The sequence below is a fragment of the Drosophila biarmipes genome, chromosome X (genome assembly GCF_025231255.1).
Source record: "Drosophila biarmipes strain raj3 chromosome X, RU_DBia_V1.1, whole genome shotgun sequence".
Taxonomy (NCBI): Eukaryota; Metazoa; Arthropoda; class Insecta; order Diptera; family Drosophilidae; genus Drosophila; species Drosophila biarmipes.
This window is the reverse complement of record NC_066611.1, coordinates 17,814,146-17,837,353: the sequence shown is the minus strand read 5'-3', so window position 1 is coordinate 17,837,353 and position 23,208 is coordinate 17,814,146. Positions and strand designations below refer to the sequence as shown.

General features: G+C 41.2%; 1 protein-coding gene across 1 annotated transcript in view; it reads right to left on the bottom strand.

Annotated features, from left to right (window-relative positions):
- LOC108023639 (uncharacterized) overlaps positions 1-23,208 on the bottom strand; it is a 79,200-nt gene that overhangs the window by 39,979 nt on the left and 16,013 nt on the right. Inside the window, exon 2 of the mRNA XM_050888325.1 lies at positions 5,417-5,473. The gene's annotated coding sequence lies outside the window, so the exon portion shown is untranslated. The remainder of the gene's footprint in view (positions 1-5,416; positions 5,474-23,208) is intronic.

Below are 23,208 nucleotides of genomic sequence, written 5' to 3'. Positions count from 1 at the left end.
GTATTTCCAAAAACGAATCCTCCAGACCTTGGGCATCCTCTGCCGCCCCATAAAAAAGGTTTGTTACTGCCGGGAACCCCCTCAATAAGCGTAATGAAACGTAATTTGAATGGCTCTTAAGTGGCTTTCGGCTCAGGTGAGTGCAGGTAGTGTATACCCACATATATATATATATGGCTGATAGGATATGGCCGAGAGGATATGCCTTTATTTCTGGGCGAAAGCCGGGCCAATCGTGTGAAAATCGAGCTGCCCAGTGGCCAAAATTAACTGCTCCAACGCATCCGCACTCACATCCGCCCTAAGGAGGCGGAGGCGGCGGCCGTGGCGGAGGGGGCGTGGCCAAGTCGTGTCCGATTTATGGCCCGGATAATGCAGGCGACTTACGAGCGTTCAAATTATGCAGCCACTGCATTAAAAAGCGCTGAAAGTGTTGCACGACAAATGGCCCGGGAGCTGGCCAAAGCCCCGAGGCATTAAACGTCGAACAGATGGCATCAATTTGTACCGAAAAATCGAGCAGACCGTAAAAAGAAGCTGCGGAAAATGCCCGGGAAAGCGAAGGAGAAGAAAGCCACAGGGGGGCAGAGTGCGCCGAGAAAAGGCTTTTAAAAAAGCGGGGGGAGGTTGGCCATTATCTGGGGTAAAATCACTTTGATGCCCGGAAAATCCATGCATTTTAAACAAATGCGGAAAATGATTATATTCAGCAGCTCGATAAATTGGAAATATCTTTTATACTTTTGTTATTCAATGTAATATACAACAAATAAATGTGGAACATTATTTAATAAATGTTATTTATTACTTATTACTATGGACTTACATTTACATTTTTTCATTAAATGAACTATAATTTGTTATAACAGAAATGGAGATAGATATTTAAGAAAGATTATTTTGAATGGTCTCTAGTTTTGTGGGATTTTTGTGGCCCGTAAGCTCACATCGCACAATTACTTAGTGGGCACCGAGCAGCCAGCATCCATTCCCCTCGAATCCACTGGCCATGAATAAGCCGAGTACTCAAACACTCACTTGACACTCACACTCGCACTCGCACTCGAATAGAAATGGGCAAACAAGAAATGGCCGAAATGCGAGTCGGAAAAGCCACGTCTGTCCGTCCCGCTCGCTCATTTTCCAGGACATGGACATGGACGTGGACATGGACAAGGATACGGATGCGAATGCGGATGCGGACATGGACTCTGGGCGGTCTGGATGCGGATCCAGCGGACCCATTCCGGCCCTGTTGTAATGTAATGTAATGCGCGTGCTGCCAGCTGAAATAAAGAAAATGAAGCGTCACTCGCAACGGGGTCGCAGGGGGTCAGAGTTGAGTTCGCCCGAGGGGGCAGGGGGCGTGGCAGGGTCAGACAGGATGTTGGCAACAAAAGCCAAAAGTGCCACCGCGCGTAAAAGTAAAACAACAAGGCGGCTCTTCGAGCCAGCGGAACATTCGAAGCCCAAGAATCGAAGGCATCGATGGGTTTTGGGTTCGTAATATTGGCGAGGTCAGTGAGTTTACCCCCTGACCTTTCCCCCTCTCTCCCCCTGAGTGTGTGTGTGTGCCAGTGCGAGTGCCGTGGTGTGAGTGCCAGTGCACTTGTGTGTGTGTGCTCAACACGTTCAATATTTTATGGTGTCGCTTACAGGCAAAATGGGAGCCAAGCAAACAGATACCGAGAATCGAAGAGAGCATAAGTGGTACACTCAAAGAAATAATTGTTTTCTTTAATAAATATATACCATCAGTTTTTTTTCCAAAGGGAATTTGTATGTACAATTGTACTATTTAAAACAGCAAATTTGTATTCTAAAAATAAAATGATAAAAATATAAGAATACCCCCATTTGTTTTCTTTGATTTTGATGATATCCAAAGTAATTTAAATGTTCTGGTTACAAAATTGGAAAAATACATTTGTTTTGAGCTTTAAAACACTACATTTAAATTTCCAAAATAAAATATTAAAAATAAAGAAATGTTAAGTGCAAAAATTAATACAATTTTTTTATTTAACTATTTGAAACACAAAATTTATTATATTTTACATTTTAATTTTAGATACTATAATTCTTAAGAATGTATATAGATTTTGAAATATTATTTTGACATTACTAAAATATTATTATACTTGTTCTTCCATGCATTATTTCATCTGTATAAAAAATGTAGTTTTCAATAGAATTTCTCCGTGTGTATTTTGCTGCTGTGAAGGCAGATGAGCGCGGTGGATAGAACGGCTCAAATTACGCAGACTACGAAATTAATATGGAAATCGACTGAATATGGAAAACCGAAGCCAAGTAAAGTACAGCCAGAGATGGTGCAAGGGTTTCCAGTGATAAACAACATTTAAGAGCACCACAAAAACACCGAATATTATAAATAAAACTAAATTTGAAGTGATAAAATTTAAAACACCAAGGAATTTCAAAGGGTTTTGAGAAAATGTTGTATTATTATAAGCAAATTTTTATTTAAGATTATTTGGGGTAAGGTAGCTCTATATTTTCCTAAAACCTTAAATGTTTTACTGAAATACTTTCCAGATCGTGTCACGAGCCCAGGACCAAGCGAATTTCAGCTGACTGCGGGCTTTTGGTTTGGCTTGGTGGGCGAGTGGCACAAGGTGCTTCTGGGCAGGGGGTCGCCAAAGGAAGACCTGGCCTTTGGTCAATTGAAACGGTTCAAAGGGCGTTCGGCCTGCGGTCTTTGGCCCACACCCTGCCTTATCCCTTATCCTTTGGCCGCTTCCCCTCGCCCGCACTCCTCTTAAACACGTTTCCCTTTTTTCCCACCGACGCGGCCATATAAATTTCACTCTGGCAAATGGTTTTTATTGGCAGCCAAAGCCTCCAACTCGAGCTCAAAAAGGTTAAATTTGGAAAATTGGTACGTGATTGGATTCAAAGCGCAAAATAAGTGCGTCAGTGGGTTGTTTTCCACCACCGCCCTTCGGCCTCTTTTCACTTATGCGAATGAAAATATACTTTTTTCCCTTATTTTTCACTTTTTTCCTGCTTCTTTTTGGCACGCCACTCTGTCCGATTTGTAATAAGAATGTGTTTTTTATATATTCTGCGGTCGAGAGTGGTGCTGTGTGAAAAATTGGAACTTCTGCCAAGCCACGATGATGATGATGGCAGGCGTCCAATGAACGTATAGTACATATGGCGGCGGTATCTGGCTGCTGGCATATACAGCCATCCATAAGTCGAAGTATTTGTGGTCTTGTGTTTGATTGCCGGCCATAAAACGGTCATTTGTTTTGTTGGCCAGCTTGCGAGCGGGCCGAGACCGAGACCAAAACCGAAATCGAACTGCCAGCTAATAACTGGCCATTGGTTTTGTCCGGCGAATAACGTGGCGTATGAGTAATATTTGAGTAGCGCTCGCCAGTGTGTCAGCAACAGATGGCAAAGGGTTGTGGCAGTCGAATTAGTATCTACGAATGTAGAGCTCACCAAAACTATCTAAAACTTGAACTAAAAGACTGAGAGTACTCAACATACTTTTCAAATTTATTCTTAAAGTCCACCTGAAACCAGGGAAGGCTGAAAAATATGCAAGCAAAATCAAATTGCCAAAATATTTGCCAAGCTACCGGCGGTCCATCAATCGGGGGATAAGCTGGAAATCCTCTTGAAAAACGACCATGGCCATTATGGCGGAATATATACACCTCTACACGCACTGAACTGAACCGATAATCGGACTTACGTTGGCTTTGACCATGGCCATTTGTCCAGAATTGATAAACACGGTGCTCAAAAAAAATAGTGAAAATACTCCACAGCCGCTGATTCATTTCACTAACCGATCAATATAATACGACAAACAATTTTATTGTTTTTAATTAAAAAGTCATCGCAATATTGTTGCTGCTGGCATTTCCATAAAATTATTTATCCCCCAAAGATATGCATGCACAAGGGTGCATGCCTCTGCCTCTGCCTCTGCCTTTGTTTTGCAACTGTTGTTGTCATAATTAATTGGCATTTATTATGCGCCGCAATAATAAAATACAAAAAAGCGCAGGGAAATAGCAGCCAGAAATTTGTGATATCCCCATCATCGAGGCTGATGGCTTTTAATCACTTAATTGAGGCTAATTAGAGCCGCAAATCCAATGGGCTCGGCTGACATCGTCGCATCGGTTACGATTTTGTAAATCAATTCAAGCCGGGCTTAATTAGGGACTTGAGGCTCCAGTTAGATGGATGGGCACACACTCGTAAATCGACTCGGATGCGACTCAAATGAATCATATTCTCAAGTGCCAGGGGGCACTTTCCCGGGCACATCATTAAATCACCGCAAAAGTTCAGAAATGCATTTCATTTGAAAATCATGAACCGGCCAGCACCAACAGCAGCGGCAACAGCAACAACAGGCGCCACTACCTGGCACTCTCGACATTACAAATTACAAGCTGCTGGCTGTCAGAGGAAATCGCAGAGCGATGGGTCGGGGTCAGGGTTCACAGGTTGCCTGCCTGCAGAAGGAAAAAGCAGGGAAAACTTCGGCGGGGCAGGTCGGGGCGCAAACGAAGGGTATTTACCTTGGCCAAGTCAACAGATGGATTCTGTGTGTATCTAAACTTTTTCTTTTTTAAATATGTTTATAAAATAAGATTTAATTCGTTTATAATTCTTAAAAAATCGAAAATACCTTTTTATGTGGGTATAGACGTATTATTAGGAAAGGTTGAGGTATGTAATATAAAAGCACAAGAATTCAATAACATTTTTATATATTTAAAAGAAGATCCGTAACTTTTAATTTTTCTATATAATTATTTATTTGTAACTATTCAAAATTAAATAATTATTTTAAAAATACCATATACCTTATATTTAACTTCAAAAATATTTGTTTGGGCATTGTAAATTGTAGCTGTAAGTGTATGAACCCTTATTATTTTTTTTTAATATTTAAGATACCCATTTTATATTACCTATACATTTTTCATGGATTTAAAATCAGCCTGAGACTAGGGTGTTTAAAAAACGGCTAAGGTAACTGTGGTGTCGGCGAGTGGGCGGCCTACGGAGTGGGGGCGTGGCTCTTTTTAGAGGGACTCCGCCAAAGAGCCCCAGCGATTGCAATCTGCGGCGCTTCAACGACGCTTAATGTTGCCTACAATCCACAATGTCAGCCATTTATCATTCGCCAGAGCTCAGCTCAGTTTACTGGCTAACTGACTGAATGACTGACTGCCAGACTGCCAGACTGAGTGACTGAGCAACTGACAGATGGAAGAGGGCGGAAGGCAGACCAGAATTGGCATTATGAACTCTCGGCAAAATAAGTGAGTGAAGCCAAGGGGCTGAAAACTATCTCGTAAAACCCCTCAAAGTGGGTCAGGTGGGTTCTTTTATCGCGCAAAGAATATCCCTTACTTACCCCAAGTGAGTCGACTAAAATCGTTGCTTTCTGCGGATCGATGTTTGATGAAACCCTCTGCAAAGATAAATGGTTAAATATTTCTTAGTGAATTTATCAAGATTTTCCCTAAACAAACTCAAAAATCCTTTCTTTTTGTCTTTTTTCCCCTTCTTTTCCTCCCATTCAGATAAAAACATTATACTTTTTATGACCGCATCTTAACACTTGCTTTGTCTTTGCCTAAGTTGCTTTAATTCCCCTTAAGCTCTTCATAATTTCGTTGCCTCTTTCGGTTTTAATTGCACTTCATTCTCGGGTTTTCGGTGGCGAATTAAATTTTATTTTCCCGCTGCGAAGGCCTATTCCCTTTTGTTAGCCCGCCTGCCATTCGCTGATTAATTTAAGCGCCCTACTAATGCATAAATTAATGGTAAGTAATGGCTGGCCAGCTGGCCAAAAAGCAGCTGACACTGTTCACACACTGAGAGAAATGGGGAGCCAGAGGGACAGGGGGCCGGCGAGAGGGGCAGCTGAAACTGAGAGGTTCGAAAATTGCAACTGAATCAGATCGAATCAATATGCTTGTACAATTTTCAACCGCGAGCTCCGCTCGTCTAACACTTTTACACTGCGGGAAATGGTTTTTAAAAGCCCTAAAAACAAGAAAAAAAATATATAAAAAATAAATATTAAAACAAATGAATAAATTGTATTTTTTCCTGAATATAACTCATATATGTTAGCTTAAAAGTCATTCGATAAATCGCCGTATTGAATGCAATGTTTTTGCCCTGTCTTTTTTTTCCAACTTGGGCTGAGTTCCCCCACTTTCTGCCCGTGCAGCATCAATTATAATTTACTGGACGATGTGTGCGAGTCGGTTTTTTCCGCTTCATATGCTTCAGGGGTCAATTTGGTGGACGCATTCAGCCATAGGGCTCATTACGGCCCCTGTAAAATGCATTTCCATCACTCTCCGCCTGACAATTTGACATTGTTCCGGTGGAAACTAGCCCACAGCCCCGAAATATCCTTGGCCAAACTGGCTCTCCTAATTTGTAATTGAATGGACAAGGAAATCGGTTGCAATTAATGCCATGCTTTGGGCCTGCTCTGGGCCAAAGGTTCTCACAGAATTTCCACTTTTTCAGGCGGGATTTGAACTTTGTTCCGTCCAAGTTGCCACTTTCAACCCGTTTTAGTTGCCTTTCGGGGCTCTTAGTCTGCTAATTAACTGCAAATTGCTTTTGCATGCACAGGCATTTAGTGCCACCTTCTGCCTTTCATTCGGAGCCCACTAAAAAAGAAGCACACTCACACACTTTAGTGTTCAATTTCGTTTGAACTCGGGTTGCCATGACAATTTCAAATTAAAATCAAATTTTGTGGCAATATTTTTATATCCGCTTCTGCGGTTAGAGGGGCACAAACAACAAGGAAAAAACACACTGATTGTCGATTGCAGAATGCCGATTTCCGATTGCCTGTTGCTGATCAATTAAATCGAATGACGTGTGATTGCTGTTGTTTTTTAGCCTGTTTCATTCGGCCGTAATTGCCGCTCGTTTGGGCCAGAAATCGGAGCATATAGCCGGTTGTTTGTTGTTTCGATTCGGCTGTTGCAGGTGTTGTTTTTCCAGGAAATCTCCTCTCAGTTGCTGATTTGCCACTGGTTTCCTTTTGTCACTTGCCAGACATTTTCCCCTGCTGTTCCTGCAATCAGCCCTTCCATTTTCCCCCCTTTTGTTGGCTGCCAATTAATATTATTACAAGCTGCTCACAATTAATTTGGATATTTAGGCTCACTCGATGTTGTAATTTCCCCGAATGATTATTTAAAATTCGCTTCTTTTGCTAATGTTTTGGAAATGGGTCTGAGGCTTTCCTTGGCCCACTAATACCACTTAATGCCACTTAATTAATAACCTAAACTTTTGCTGCTGTTGCCATTTACATTTTCCGGCTACTGGTACAAACACTTTTTGCCACTTCCATTTGGCTGGCATTGTAATTGCATTGCGCCGGGCCATTAAAGTCTTAGCAGATTAAATAAATAAATAACTGAGGAGGTCTGCAATTCCATTACCTCGCACGGGGGGAATGCCAAAGGGAATGGAATGCGAATGTGAGTGGCATGTGAAAGGCAGGGCATGCATGAGCATAGCTCAAACAGAAATTCAAAACTCGGCCCCGAAGTCGAAAACTGAGAAATTTGCACACAAAAGTATCTGGATGCTGGGGAAATTCTTTGACTTTAGCATCCTTTGGCCACTGAATGCATGCCAAACTGAGTTAGGGAAAGGGCAAAAATAGTGAACGACATCGTTCTATTTCTTTGTGTTCCTAGTGGGGTGGCAACCCAATAGCCCACCCCTTCCGAAGGCCTTCTTCACCCCTTCCTGCACGCCTGCCCCACCCCTTCCACACTCATAACAATTGCAGCTGGCAAAAGATGAAGGCGAGTCTGGAACACCATTAAATACACAGGGGAAGCTACTTTTAACCCAAATCTGCGGGCATAAAAGCCAGCCAGCCCTGGGCCTGGGCTGGTATGGGTTAAGGGTTGCGGGCTGCCGGCTAGGGGCTAAGGAAGGAGTGCCCAGAGCAGCCCAGACTCGGTGGACTCGGTGGAATCGGTGGCACCAGCGGAACAGGCCACATATGAGCACAAATAACGCAGCGATGGCGGCCACGTGGAGCCCTGCCAAAGGGGCAATCGTGGGTTAACTCCGGGCTGCCTGCGCCGCCTGCCGGGGGTTAAGGCGAGGGGTGTGCCGTTCGCCGGGCCAAAGGCAGAGGCTTACTGGCAGCGACAATTTTCAGACAGTGGCAGCCAGGCAGGCGTCGTCTAAGCTCCACACTGATATGCATGTTACGCACTGTAGTTATAGATCTCAGGAAAACGGATTGAAAAGCATGATTATGGAACCTCATAAAGAAGGTATATCAAATTATGCAAATTGAAATAATACAAAAAGTGCAGTGAAATAAAACCCATGCTTCGTTTAACTAAAATATTTTTGTAATTATTTTTTTCACTGGGCATTATTGCATGCATTCCAAGGGAATGCATTCCAACAAAACCCGGATAAAATCCATTAAACAACTTTTCTTTAATATTAAATTGTGGTTGAGTTTGGGAAAGTATTGCCACATTTTAGTTAAAAAAATCAAATGAATTGCTGTGCTCATCAAGTATCGACTAATATTAAAAAGCTTTTTGACCACTTTGCTCCACTGTGCAGTTGGCAACTGGATTTTGAGCCACTTTGGCAGTTGCCTTGCGGCATTTGCTTCAGTTGCAGATGCAGATTGCATATTGCAGATTGCTCGTGTTGCAGCGTCGTGATTAAGCCGCAATTTTTATACAATTTTTGCATGTGAGGGTGCTGGGGTGTGTGTGTGGGTGTTTTGGCCACATAATGACATTCGCTTCTAGCCAGTCGTATAATGCAGATATTACAATATGCGGATTATTAGGCATTATGCATATGTCCCTTTTCGCCGCCTCTGTTTTTCACTCGTTTCACGCTTCGTCTGTCTGTTATTGTGTGCTAACAATTTCTATTCAGAAAACTGTGTGTGTGTGTGTGTGTGTGAGTATCTGTGTGTGCATGTGGCATGCAAATTTATTGTGTACTTTTGCCGCCAAGTTGCGGCATGTCAAGCCTTCCCTACTCTCACCCCCTGCCCATTCCAAAGAGAGCTTTTGATTTCGGATTTGCATTCGTGAGGGGCTGGCTGGCGATAGTGATGGGGGGGCGGTATTGGGATTTGGGTGCCAAGGTCTGCGACTATGTCATTAGCATTCCATTCAGTGGCAGCATAATCGCTATAAAGAGCACGGTTGCAAACCACCTGCGGTAACCTCTTTATTCCAGAAAGTTTTGATTCTCAAAAGAAAATAAAAGGAAATTACTTACAGAAACCTAAGCTGAACCTTATAAAAATCCTGAAAATTCAAAAACTTCTTGACTTGCCCTACATTTTATCCCATTTTTGGTTGCTCAAGTGCCAAGTGCCTCCACATTTTTTATACATTTTCCCTTCTTCAACTCCATTCCTCATTTAAATTGTGTTCCCCGATCCTTAAGCTAATGATTGGCTACGGCCACACCCATGCTGCAGATTTATTTTCTTGGCTGTCTTGCTCTCCTTTTTTCGGATTATTTTCATTTAATTTGTTTTGGAGGCCATGCTGCGTATACGCAATGCGAGCACTCACTTTGTTTCAATATGCATGAAGCCTCACTTCCTCTTTTACACGCATTCTCTTCCCCACACACACACACTGGCAGACACTCACACACACACTGGCAGACAACACACACACACACACAGACGGCGGCATACACACAGATACATATGAGCTGCTTGCACAGTCGGGCTCAAAGTCACTTAACCAAATAAATTTTTGCAAAAAAAGAGGAGAAAAAAAAAACGCAAAGGGGTTTGGGAGAAAGGGGGTGGACAGGAGGCGTGGCCGCCGCCTTCTTTCCGCTGCCGTTGTTGTTGCTCAAGTATTTATTTTGCTTGAGTGCGCTACAGTTTTTAAGTTTGTTTGCACTGAAAACTCAAGGCACAACTTGCAAATATTCATTACAAACAAACAAACAAACACAGGGGCGTGGGGGCCCTGGGGGGAACTCAGGGGAGGGGGGCACCGAGGCCAGGAGGAAGTAGTCTCGCCTTGCTTTCTCTCGACAGCGCGAACTTAATGTGATTAAAATTGTATGGCTGTCGTTGGCTGTTTGTGCTGGTATGGATGGGGAAAAGCACAGAAACGGAGCTCCTGTCTCGCTCCTGTCCTCTTTCTCCCGCTTTCTCCACCTTTTTCCCGGGAATTTTTAAGAGATCTATGGGCAGCAGTTCGACGTTCCGATACCCCAGACACTTCACTTTATTTCACTTCGCTGACTTCAACCTTTGCCTGTAAGTATGCAACAAAATTTGCCAAGGAATCTTGAGAATTCGAAGAGGTGTGGGGATTGTTTTAAAATACAAAAATAGTCAATGTTTAATATTAAGATAAGCAAAAACGAATAAATGCTCCCAAAATAATAATTTATAAACTATTTTTAATATTTTTTTTTAAATTATTCCGATACCCCAGGCTCTTCACTTTATTTTGCCTGTAAGTATGCAACAAAATTGTCTAAGGAATCTTAAGAACTCGAGGAGGTGTGGGTTGTGCTGAAAATATATACATGTATTTAATTAATTTAATTAAATAATAATTTTTAAAGTATTTTTAACTTTAATTTGAATGTTTTTAATAAGGTTTTTTTTAAAAAGAACCTAATTCCTTAATTAATTAGATACTCATCTTGTAGATATGTTCTAACAACTTTTCGCCCCAACCTCCCGAAATGCGAGGTAGAAACAACGGCAAATCGTTAAAAGCAAGCACGTGCAATAAAAACAAAGTGTGACCCCATCGTCGCCGTCAAAATAGTGACTCCCCGAGCTGCAAGACACTCACACTCGTTCGAGGAACACTCGCAAAAACACTCAAACCAGCGAAGAAAACACTCACAATGGGCCACAATCTTAAAGCGTGGAATTTATTTGGACCCGCCTGATTTTATATGGCGTTTATTTTGCGATCGTACTCCCCTTAATGGATGCTTAAACAAAATTTTAAAGCATTTCAAATTTAGTGTCGGGTTTTAGTGTTTGTCATTAGTGTTTTGGCAGGCGTTAAATATTTAATGGCCGAGACAGCGTTGGAAATTTTTGCAACAAAGTGTTTGTGTTGTGTGGATAATTAATATGGCAGGAGTCTTGGCTCTTTTGGGTGGTGATTCGGTGGCTCGGTGGTTCGGCGGTGCTGGCTGCTTTTTGGGTGGCTCAGAGTGGTGTTGGGTGTTTGCTAACGCTACCAAATGTTTGCATTCGCCAAAAGCTTTCGCCAACTTTTCGCCCACGATGACGGGGCTGAAGTTACTCGAAAGCCAATTATTGGTTGATGGCGTTTTTTTTTCCGTGGGAGGTGCCATAAAATAGTAATGGATAATGGCTGAAAGGGGGGGAGGAAATTAGCTGTTGCGGAAGGACATAATAATGATCAATTTTTAGGGTTCTTACCGGCACACTTTCAAGTATCACTTTGATGAAGCTTATTATTTCTCTCCCCTACTGCAAACATTTTCATAGTTCGTTAAAGGCTGATAAAATGTTTGCTTCTATTTTCATATGTTGATATAATTTTCATAGCTTAAATTTTACACTTTTAAATTTATGCTAAGTTATGTGGGCATAGCATATAAATAACACGAAACTATTCCCTCTTTATATTTCTTTATTAAATTAACCGCTTACATGTTTACAATAATTAAATTCATTATTGCCTACATTGCATAGATTATTTTTTGTTGATGTTATGTTAGTGGCCTTTATTAAAATAACTCTATAACTTTAATCATGTGTCATTGTGTTTTATAACTACCTACCCTACATGTACCTTATCTGTGAAAATTTAATATTTATTGGTTTGCATTCAATTAAACATTTTTTATAGACAATTTACAGCCATCAATGACAACAAATCCTAATCGAGAACAGCAGTTGCCAGAGATTTGCACTTATCCCCCGGAAAATGAAGAGCCTCCTTTCCCCGTCTCTTTCTGCATTTCAGCAGCTTTCTCTTTCTTTGTTTTCCCCCGAATCTCTTTTAAATTAAAATAAATTTGCTGTGGGCTTTGTGCTAATTCACACGTGGGAGTCAGGCAATTTGCTTGCCTATTGAAAATGCGAGGGAATTATTTTTGAAACCGAACGGAATATCAATAGTCGATTTGCTGATACCTCTTAGTAACGAAGTAAAATCATTTATGTGGAGTAGGTATTTTGCGATAATTGTAAACAAGGTTAAGGAGCCCAAGCTATAGATTAACAGGTATATTCAACGTTGTTCAGAGGTGTAAGCCTGCGTAAGCCAGGGATTACCCATATTTTCGGGGCTCAAAAGTGCTGATCCAGCCGTTCGCAAGCACCGAGTACCCTGTTTAAGTACTTTGTCTAACAACAGCAGCTGTCACTTGTTCTTTTCGTGGCCAAAACTTAATTTTCCAAGCAACTTCATCGCTTAAGATGGGACATTTTTCAATGTTTACCCTCATTCATTGCCGCCCCCCACCCCCCCAAGCCGCCCCCTTTGAAGGCCACTGATTAGCATTTGAAATACGTGTTTTTGTTGCTGTTGTCGTGAAGCCGGGCCACTAATTAGAATAAATCTAAATTGCCCGTTCTGCGGTAGTCGACGTAATGACTTTTATGCGCATGCTTAAGCTCGCAATTATCCACAGCAGCCAAAGATTAAATCGCGACAACAACCAAAAGGCAAAAAGGGAAAGCTGTGGGTGGCATTTTCACCAGGCCCCCCTCTCGAAAAAAAGGCTGGCCCCAAAAGAAATCCCTTTTATTGATACGCTTTCTTTATTTTTAAACTCGGCTGGGTGGGGGCAGGGCCCGGGAAAAGGGCTTAAAAACCGCAAAAATTACAAAGCACTCAATATGCCTTGAAAGGGTTGTGGGCTGCGGAAAGGCGGAAAAGCAGCTGTGGTGGCTTAAGTGAGGCATAAGAAAATAATTAAAAACACAACAGAAAGCGATTTTCCCGGGAGATAGTCGAATGATAAATGCCCTGTGCTTAAAGGGGCTTCCAAAATAGGTCAGGGGGTGTTAAATGATGGTCTATGCACTAAGTGAACCGAAATTAATGCTAGGCCTTTAGAACAACTAAATCTGGCTGTTGTATAAATACAAATTTTATATATTAAATCAAATTAAAGTCAATACCTTTAATAGCTTAGCAACCAGTTAAATTGAATAGAACTTAAGAGTTTCCAGGGCTTGGGGATGCATAAGTTTGTGCCTCGCTCCGACCCCCAGAAAAGCCTTTTTCCTCCGAAATTCGACCTCAATGCGAAAAAATAACGTATACGCCACCACGTACGAAAGGGCAGTGCCGAAGAACGTGTTCGGCTTCCAAGTCCTTTGTGGGCGCATCCTTGGCATCCTTGGCTGCAAAATCACTGGAAACGGAAAAGGGTATTCCTGGGCGCTGCTCCTTTGCCTTTGTCGGTGGCAAACAAGGGCCCCGGCGAATATGTTTGTCAGTCGCAGGGAAAAAAGGCTGGCCGAATAAAATGCGAAATATGAAAAGGCGAACGGCGAATGGCAAACGGCAAGCGGCGAACACAAACGCAAACGCCAAAAGTGAAATGTCAAGCGAGAGGAGACGAAAGCAGGCGAAAGCCCCAGTGAAAAAGGCCAAAGACGCTGCCAGATTTTCAAAGTCGCTCGGAAAATCATAAATTTCCACACACACACACACACACACACACACACACAGAGGAAAACAACAACAAAGGGCCCGAGTGGACCGAAAGTCGAAAGGCAACCGCAAAAACGGAAGCCTCCCAGTCAAATCATTTTTCCACTGCATTAGACGAGGCCCATCCAACATCCAACAGGAAAGTTGACCTTACAATTGCCATACTTACTCTTCCGACGGGGCACAAATGTTTGGGGACACAGCACTGGATTAGCCACATGTGCAGGACCAAAAGGACATGGCATGCACGGCCAGAAACGGGGGGAAAGTTCGGCCATAAAGTGGGTTTTATGGTGATATTATGATATAATGTATAATTTACAAGTATAGCTTTTTAAAAATATTTTTAATATATTTTTCATATCAATAATATAATAGTAATAAGATATATTTATTTGATTAACAAATATATTTCTTATCTATGCAGAGGGTAAAAAATTCAGTTTAATTAGGGTCCTTAAATGGTTATTATAAATATGACTTTCTTAAAATATTTTTTAAATAATTTATTTTTCTATCAATATGTTTTCTTTCTTAGTTTATTGAGCATCCAGCCACTGATTTTTAATGGGTAGGCGAATATTTTTTCTAGTATTTTTTCCCCGTGCAGCTGGCCATATTATTAGACCGACACTCCCCCAGAAACCCAAGCCCAAACCGAAACTGAAACAGGCTGACCCACATGAACAGATGACAATAGGACACGATACTGAAGCCCGTGGCGATGATGAGGTTACTGGAGATGGAGATGCCTATCGCCCATTGTCTCGCATTTGTGTGTCGAAAATCTCGACAGGCGGCCATTTCCAGAAAAACTAAGCCAAGCCACTTGTCTCTTTGCCACAAAGTAAAAGAAGAAAGAAGTGGCGAGGGAAGGGCCCAACGATATCTTGTTGCGAAAATGCCTTTTCCTCATCAAGTGCCGCCACTTCAGATGGTTAAAGCTGCAGCCTCTCGTCCATTGTCCCGAAATCGAAATGCGAGGCACTACTTTTCCCTCATTTTCCCAGCCCATCAGGTTGCTTTAACAGCAACAACTTGGGGATTTGCTACTTATAGCTCAGGTCTTATAAAAACAGGCCAATTGAATTGGTCTAAAAATAAATCTATGCGGTATTCTGTTAATATTTTAAATAGATAATATATTAATTGGATAGAAAAATATAAATTTTAAATAGTTGAATCTTATTAAATTTGTCTAAAATAAATCAAAATGGTCTTTATTCATTTTATAAAATAGTAATTTTTTTATTGATATCAAAACTTTGTATAAAAATAAGACATTAAATACATTAAAAACTAAAAATATATCAATATGGTATTGTATTCATTTTCAAAAATAATAGATAAATAACAAAATAAAATTTTCAAATAATATAATAGCTCTCTTTGATGCAAAAGTTTTAACTTATATATATTTTTAATATAAAAGACATTAATTGCAAATTCAAGTGAACATTTCCAAGCAAAACATATTGATGATATTTCAAATAAAAACTTAAGAGCTCCATGCTGGCATAGTTGAATCTCATTGGCGGATCCGCAGTTCCGTGAAGCCATTCAAAGGAAAACAAAAGATCTTTATCGGCGTTTCGAAGCGGTCATTATTGGGTTGCCATCGAGTTGTTCGATTGATTGGATGGCAGAGTGGTGCTATGGGTGTTTGGATGGTTGGATGCCTGGTTGGGTGTTTGGCTGTTTGAGTGTTCGAATGGCTGGATGGTTCGACGGACCACAAATATTGAAAGCCGCATGGCAGCGCGAGCAAATAAGTGATGCATTTTACATGCGGAACCGGGCCGGCGAATGGGGACATGGACATTCAGCGGGCGGTCCAGTGGTGCGGTCTTTTGGTGGCTCATTCAGTTCCAGAGCTCGCCTGTCCAGCGACAATCTGTCTATGCAGGACATGCCCTCCATGTGCAGGAAAATTATTTGCTATAACGTAATTAACATGATTTATAGACGAGCACACAACAAACAGCCAAAGGCGAACCGTCAGGATACACTTGACATTTCTGTGGGTGGGCGAGTGTCTGGGTGAGTGTGTGTGTGGGTATCTGTGAGTGCGAGTATCTGCGTAGGGCTCCTGTCCGTATGTGTGCGTATCTGTGTCCGCTCTGTTTGTGCAATCGTCTGTCATGGCAACGACAACTCCAATTGACAGCTGAGCTGCATCGTTTGATGCTCCTTGCTCCTTGCTCCGAACTCCCAGCTCCCTGCTCGTCCTTCGTCCCTTTGGAGGACTCGTCTACGTGTGTGTGCGTGCGCCTGTAATTGATTAATTTATATAGTGCGAAATGGGCGTGGCCGGCGGCTGTCTGCGTCGCTTGCCAATTGGTTATTTGGTCAACTTGTTAGGCCCCGTTTTGATGGAACGTTTTAATATCACTCGAATATATGTCAAGGATATATGAATGCTATGCTAAAACATAATCAAGCTGGGGAAATATTATCTCAAGAGAGTAAGGGGCAGGAAACAGAGCAAATACAAAGTAAATTAAGTATACGCAGTGTTGATCAAATATTGGGAAGGTATATGGAAAGTATATACTATATATTATATACTATATAATATAATATTCCAAGCTTCAATACAAAATTAAAGCATTCAATCGGCCATATCACAACCAGTTTCGATCCAATTTACTTGCCCCCAAAGCCACGCGAAACTCGACGACCTCATAAACAATGCAATCGGCAGACACCCGGGCAATATTGACAGAATCGGGGTATGAAATGAATTTTAATTTCACTTGATTCAAGTACATTTATGTGTAATCAAACTGAATATTGAATGCGGAAGACCCGAGGCGCCCTCCCTGGTGGTGCAGGTGGTGGTGAGGACCAGCAAACTTTTGCAGTAATTTTCCCGATTGACGTAATTGAGCGATATGTCGATTGTCGATTGGCCACCTTGATGTTTTTATTTGGCGCCACTATTACGTATTTGCACAACGTATTCCAGTGCAAATACCCAGGTATGTATATAAGTATGCACAAATCGGACGACACGGGAATAAAAATATATATATATATATTTGTGGGGTGGCGCCATATGTGTTTGCAATTCATTAAACAACCAGAGACTTCAATAAACATGCCATTAAATATGGCCAAGTGCGCGAGTATTTTTACACACATCTGTGTGGACAGTGAGCTCACCGGCGACAGGTACACAGGTACAGTAAACATCCACTTGGCACACAATTGGGCATTCAAATTGCATGCTAATTGGTGACAGGAATTTGAGTTTTATTGACGGTTTCTTATCGCCTTGCTCAGATGTGGTTCGCCATTTCGCTGATGTCGGTAATTCGTTCCGTAAGCCATTGGAAAAAGGAAAGAATTGACCAAAAAAATGGGTTAACATTTTGAGCCTCGTAGGAAAGAAAGATTTAATTTGAGAATGTTAGAGAATTCAACCACAAGCACATTGAGATATCAACCTTTGAAATCGGGACCCAATTACCCAAGTTATGGTCTTAGGAAGTGCTGTTTTGGGTCCCCAGTCTGAAAGCCATTGGAAATACGGAAAAATGGGACATGAAAAGGGGCTAAAATTTCGACCCTCTTACAATTCTGATATTTAAATGTAGAGTTTTAGAGAATTAAACCACAAACTCATAGAGATATCAACCTTCGAAATCGGGATCCAATTACACAAGTTATGAAAATTAGAAGTGCAGTTTTGGGTCCCGAGTCTGAAAGCCATTGGAAATACGGAAAAATGGGACATGAAAAAGGGCTAAAATTTCGACCCTCTAATAATTCTGATATTTAAATGTAGAATGTTAGAGAATTCAACCACAAACTCATAGAGATATCAACCTTCGAAATCGGGATCCAATTACCCAAGTTATGAAAAGTAGAAGTGCAGTTTTGGGTCCCCAGTCTGAAAGCCATTGGAATTACGGAAAAATGGGACATGAAAAGGGGCTAAAATTTCGACCCTCTTATAATTGAAATATTTAAATGTAGAATGTTAGAGAATTCAACCACAAACTCATAGAGATATCAACCTTCGAAATCGGGATCCAATTACCCAAGTTATGAAAAGTAGAAGTGCAGTTTTGGGTCCCCAGTCTGAAAGCCATTGGAATTACGGAAAAATGGGACATGAAAAGGGGCTAAAATTTCGACCCTCTTATAATTCTGATATTTAAATGTAGAGTTTTAGAGAATTAAACCACAAACTCATAGAGATATCAACCTTCGAAATCGGGATCCAATTACCCAAGTTATGAAAATTAGAAGTGCAGTTTTGGGTCCCCAGTCTGAAAGCCATTGGAATTACGGAAAAATGGGACATGAAAAGGGGCTAAAATTTCGACCCTCTTATAATTCTGATATTTAAATGTAGAATGTTGCAGAATTCAACCACAAACTCATAGAGATATCAACCTTCGAAATCGGGAACCATTTACCCAAGTTATGAAAATTAGAAGTGCAGTTTTGGGTCCCCAGTCTGAAAGCCATTGGAATTACGGAAAAATGGGACATGAAAAGGGGCTAAAATTTCGACCCTCTTATAATTGAAATATTTAAATGTAGAATGTTAGAGAATTCAACCACAAACTCATAGAGATATCAACCTTCGAAATCGGGATCCAATTACCCAAGTTATGAAAAGTAGAAGTGCAGTTTTGGGTCCCCAGTCTGAAAGCCATTGGAATTACGGAAAAATGGGACATGAAAAGGGGCTAAAATTTCGACCCTCTTATAATTCTGATATTTAAATGTAGAGTTTTAGAGAATTAAACCACAAACTCATAGAGATATCAACCTTCGAAATCGGGATCCAATTACCCAAGTTATGAAAATTAGAAGTGCAGTTTTGGGTCCCCAGTCTGAAAGCCATTGGAATTACGGAAAAATGGGACATGAAAAGGGGCTAAAATTTCGACCCTCTTATAATTCTGATATTTAAATGTAGAATGTTGCAGAATTCAACCACAAACTCATAGAGATATCAACCTTCGAAATCGGGAACCATTTACCCAAGTTATGAAAATTAGAAGTGCAGTTTTGGGTCCCCAGTCTGAAAGCCATTGGAAATACGGAAAAATGGGACATGAAAAGGGGCTTAAATTTTGACCCTCCTATAATTGAAACATTTAAATGTAGAGTTTTAGAGAATTCAACCACAAACTCATAGAGACATCAACCTTCGAAATCGGGATCCAATTACCCAAGTTATGAAAATTAGAAGTGCAGTTTTGGGTCCCAGTCTGAAAGCCATTGGAAATACGGAAAAATGGGACATGAAAAGGGGCTAAAATTTCGACCCTCTTATAATTCTGATATTTAAATGTAGAGTTTTAGAGAATTCAACCATAAACTGATGGAGACATCAACCTTCGAAGTCGGGATCCAATTACCCGAGTTATGAAAATTAGTAGTGCAGTTTGAAAGGGACATGAAAAGGGACTAAAATTTTGACCCTCTTAGAATTGAAATATTTAAATGTAGAATAATATAAAATTCAATAAAATGCTACAATCTTTTAAAGATGTCCCGCATCTCAATCCGCATCGAAGTACCCAAATTATAAAATTACTAGATTAATAGCTGCGTTTTCATAGGCAATACATAAAATTACGCATACGCAGCGCGGTCCAAGGATGAAAAGCTCTATATCCCCAGATGTTCGTAGTTTGGCTGTCGTGTTTTGTCATTTTCAGGGCAATGCATCTGTGTAATGCCATTCATGGTGGCTTCTGTCCCCGGAACGACTGAATCCTGCACTCCACGCAAATCTTCCTGGCCGAGAGCCATTTAACACTCGTCCATCTATCATTCGCAGCCCCCTGGCCCCGCCCCCGCCCCCGCCCCGTCCGTTAGCCCTTTACTGCCACGCCCATCATCATGTCAACATGTCTGCATATATCTCACTTGGACTGCCTCCGCCGCCTCCATTGGAACCCCCCTTTTGTTTTGGCCAACAACTAGTCCCTGCCTAGTTAATTGTTTAACTTTGGCTACCAAAAACTGAAACTTGCCTCTGACTCCTGCTTTTTCTTCGACTTTTTTATAGTTTTTCCCTTTCTCTGACTTTGTTTTGTTTTTTTTTTCTATATTTTGCAAACCACTGCAATTAATTTCGAAACAAAAATTTGTAGTTGTTGCTGCTGCCGGTGGCTATTTGTTTCCCAGCTTTTTGTTGTATTCCCGTGCTTTGTTTTTTTGGTCTCTCCATTTTTTGCGAGCTTTCCTTTTTGCGATTTTTTGTGTCCGTGTTTTTTGCCTTCCTGTTTTTTTCAGCCTTTTACGTTTCTGCTTGGCTTGGCCCAATTTGAAAGCAATTTTTTTTCAATATGACACCCCCGAGCGTCATGTGATGCGAAAACTAAAAACTAATGCCGAAGCATTCTATATGCGAGTCCTGTGCACATACTTTTAGCACGGACTGTGCGCGCAGTAACACGGAGAGAAAAAATCAAATCAATAAAAAAACAGTCCAACTATTTTATATTAATTTCTTGAGACTTTTATATTTTTTATAAGTATAAAACTCTTCCTTAAATTTATTGATAGATATAGTGTAATAAAAACTTATAACCCTTGGTAAATAATCTTTTCCTTTAGAATTTTTTTAAAATGTTTAATACAATAATATTTATTTTTAAGCAAATTAATTATGTATTTAATTTAAAGAGAAAAAATATTTTTTAAGTATGGGGAAAATATTGATTTGGAGCGGTATCTCACAAGTTAGACACTTTGTAAAATAGTAAGGCATTTCGTAGGTATTAGACAATTAAATGTAGAAAAAATCATATTTTTTCCCAGTGTACAGCTGTTATTGCTGGCTTTGGTGGTGTTGTTGTCGCTGCACAAATTGCTTAAGCCACATTGTGGCACTCGGTGGGCAGAGGCGGCGAAGGGCTGGGAAATAGAAGAGGGGTGGTGCTGGGAAATCGGAGAAAGCGGGGAAAGTTCCTTGGCTCTGGGCGCCCTGCGGTATGCTAAGATTTATTGCTGCAACTGCTGCAGTCTGCCAGAGTTGATGTTGCTGCTACTTCGGTTGTTGTCGTTAGCAAAACAATTTTGGAAAAGTTTGAGTCATGCGAGGGAAAATGCCGCTCTGTGTGCCAGTACATAAAATTAAAATTATCCACGTGCTTGCCAGTTAGTTTCTGTCCCATGTAAGAAACGCACCACAATCCCCAATCCCCTGCATTTGGCGCATTGTTGTGTCACATTAATTAAATATAATTCAATTAGTTTTGCGTGCGCGTTGAATGAGTGACAACAATCTGCTGCCCTCTCGTTTTTTTTCCACTTTTTCTGTCGGTTTCAATGTAAATGTTAATTTAATTGCAACTTTGTCACTCTGACATTTTTGCGCCACATCAACAAGCTTTTTAATCAATTATTCAGCCTACTCTCTTGCACTAATGGAAATTGTTTGGTCACTTTTTTGCGCATTGTGCAAAAGTGATTTTTAAAGTTTTCTCGAGTGGCGCTTGCGGCCGGTCGGCTGATTTTTTTTGCCGAACAAATTACAAACATCTGCAACACGAGCAGAGAAATATAAAAAAACCAACACGATCCATTTAAAATTTGCCCACCAGCAAGTGGGCAACAGACATTGATATTCCTTAGCCCCCTCGGCTATCATTTAAAAGTGAGCTGGGGAATTATTAAAATTAGTTTGCCTCATAAGCTTCGCCAAACTTCGGAAATTGCATCTTTGTACATCCGCAAGCCAATTAGCGGGAAACTGATCTGGATAAATAAGTTTCACGGCGGGGGAGCAACACCACAGCGCCGAGGGCCGCAATTTAAAACTATTTAAACCTGATCAATGAGCCGGCCATCAATCTCGGTTCGATACTTTGTTCGAAACTTCTCCGCGGCGGCAAGTTAGTGCCATCGATATGCAAAGCGAGGCAGGTAAATTGCGGGAAAATCCGGGGGAAAACCGGTGGAAAACCGGTGGAAAGCCGGGGGGAAATCGGGCAGAGCTGCGGAAAAAGGGGAAAACAAAGCCGCTGCTCATTTTGAAGTGTAACCAGAGTATTAAGATACTCGCTTTTCAGCCGGCGCCGAAGTAAGACTCTTCCTGCCAGGCTAAAATGCATTAATCTTATCCGCCAGGGGGGCGGGAGGCGTGGCCCGGGCGGCTGGGGAAGAGGAAGAGACTGAGGACTGGCAGGCGATATCGATGTGAGGGGCTTAATGTCGATGTCGCCGTCGCCGTCGCGGATATTGCAATTTGATGGACTCCCAGTCGAAGGGCACTCGAAAAAATACCTAGTATTTTCAAAAGAATTAAAATAAAATAAAACATTTAGTAGTTTTTAATATATCTCCTTAGCAAGCTCTATCAGATGTTTTCTTTTGGGTTTTCTGTACTTAAAAAATGTTACCTTTATTTCATTAGCTCTGTGTTTGAAAAAGTTCTTAACTTTCAGAAATAAAAAAAATTTTGTAATATTTCTTTACCTTCTTTGATGACAGATGATGGTATTTAATGAACAGAATTAAGAAGAAGGACAATTTTTAGTTGAGATCTCTCATTTTGAAATTTGTTTTTTATAAAATAAAGTTCGATTTGTAGATTATTTCCAATTTTTATGAAACTTTTTTTTTGCTGAAATCCCTGATTACCTTCACACCTACCCTCCGATTTTTCGCCCGGTGCACTTCAAGGAGTGTGTTACTGCCACAGTAACCGCAGTTTCTTGCTCGAGAGCAACAGGATGGATTGCAGGGGCGTCGTCGGAGGGGATGGATTTGCCATGCTGTGTAAACAAAACCCCACGCACTCCAGACTTCACTGCAAGCCTCGCTGCGTTAAAGTTAACTCTTATTTTTTCCGCTGCACTTTACATCTTCTGCGGCCCTTCAGCAGCGGCTCTCATTGGAGTGAAGGGGTGCGAGTGGTTTCGTGGGGCCTTATGGCTGCACCACCCAACCACCCAGCCACCCAGCCACCCAAAGCCACCCAAAGCCACCCACCATTGTGCAAATAGTTAGAGCGCAACGCGGATGCCTCAAGATAAATGCGCAACAAATGCAGTTTGTTGAAGTCAATTATTGTTCAAGTAGCTTAATTCGTAACTCACGGCCGGGCCAATGGAAGGCCGCAACGGATCCGTAATTTAATAACGACTGGGCGGGCTTGACTTTCGCCATCGGATGGTATTGATCGAAGGGGAAGTCTAACTTTGGGCCAATTAGAAACGGTTGCGATCGGGTGGGCAGAGGCTTAGTTCACATGGATAGCCAGTGGTAAAGTAATAAATTAGTTTGGATATTTTGTAGAAATATTGAATGAAATTAGATTCCTTTTAGTTTATTATTTGAACTTTTTAGATCCTGAAAATCAACTCTGTGGGAAGCTTCCAGCAACCCGCATTGTTTGTTAATCGCGGTTTACCTTCAAAGCGTTCGAAAGTCGGGTTAAAAATATTTGATTTTCCCGGCCAGTCTTTCGCGAAAATCTCTTTCTTTTCCGCCACTT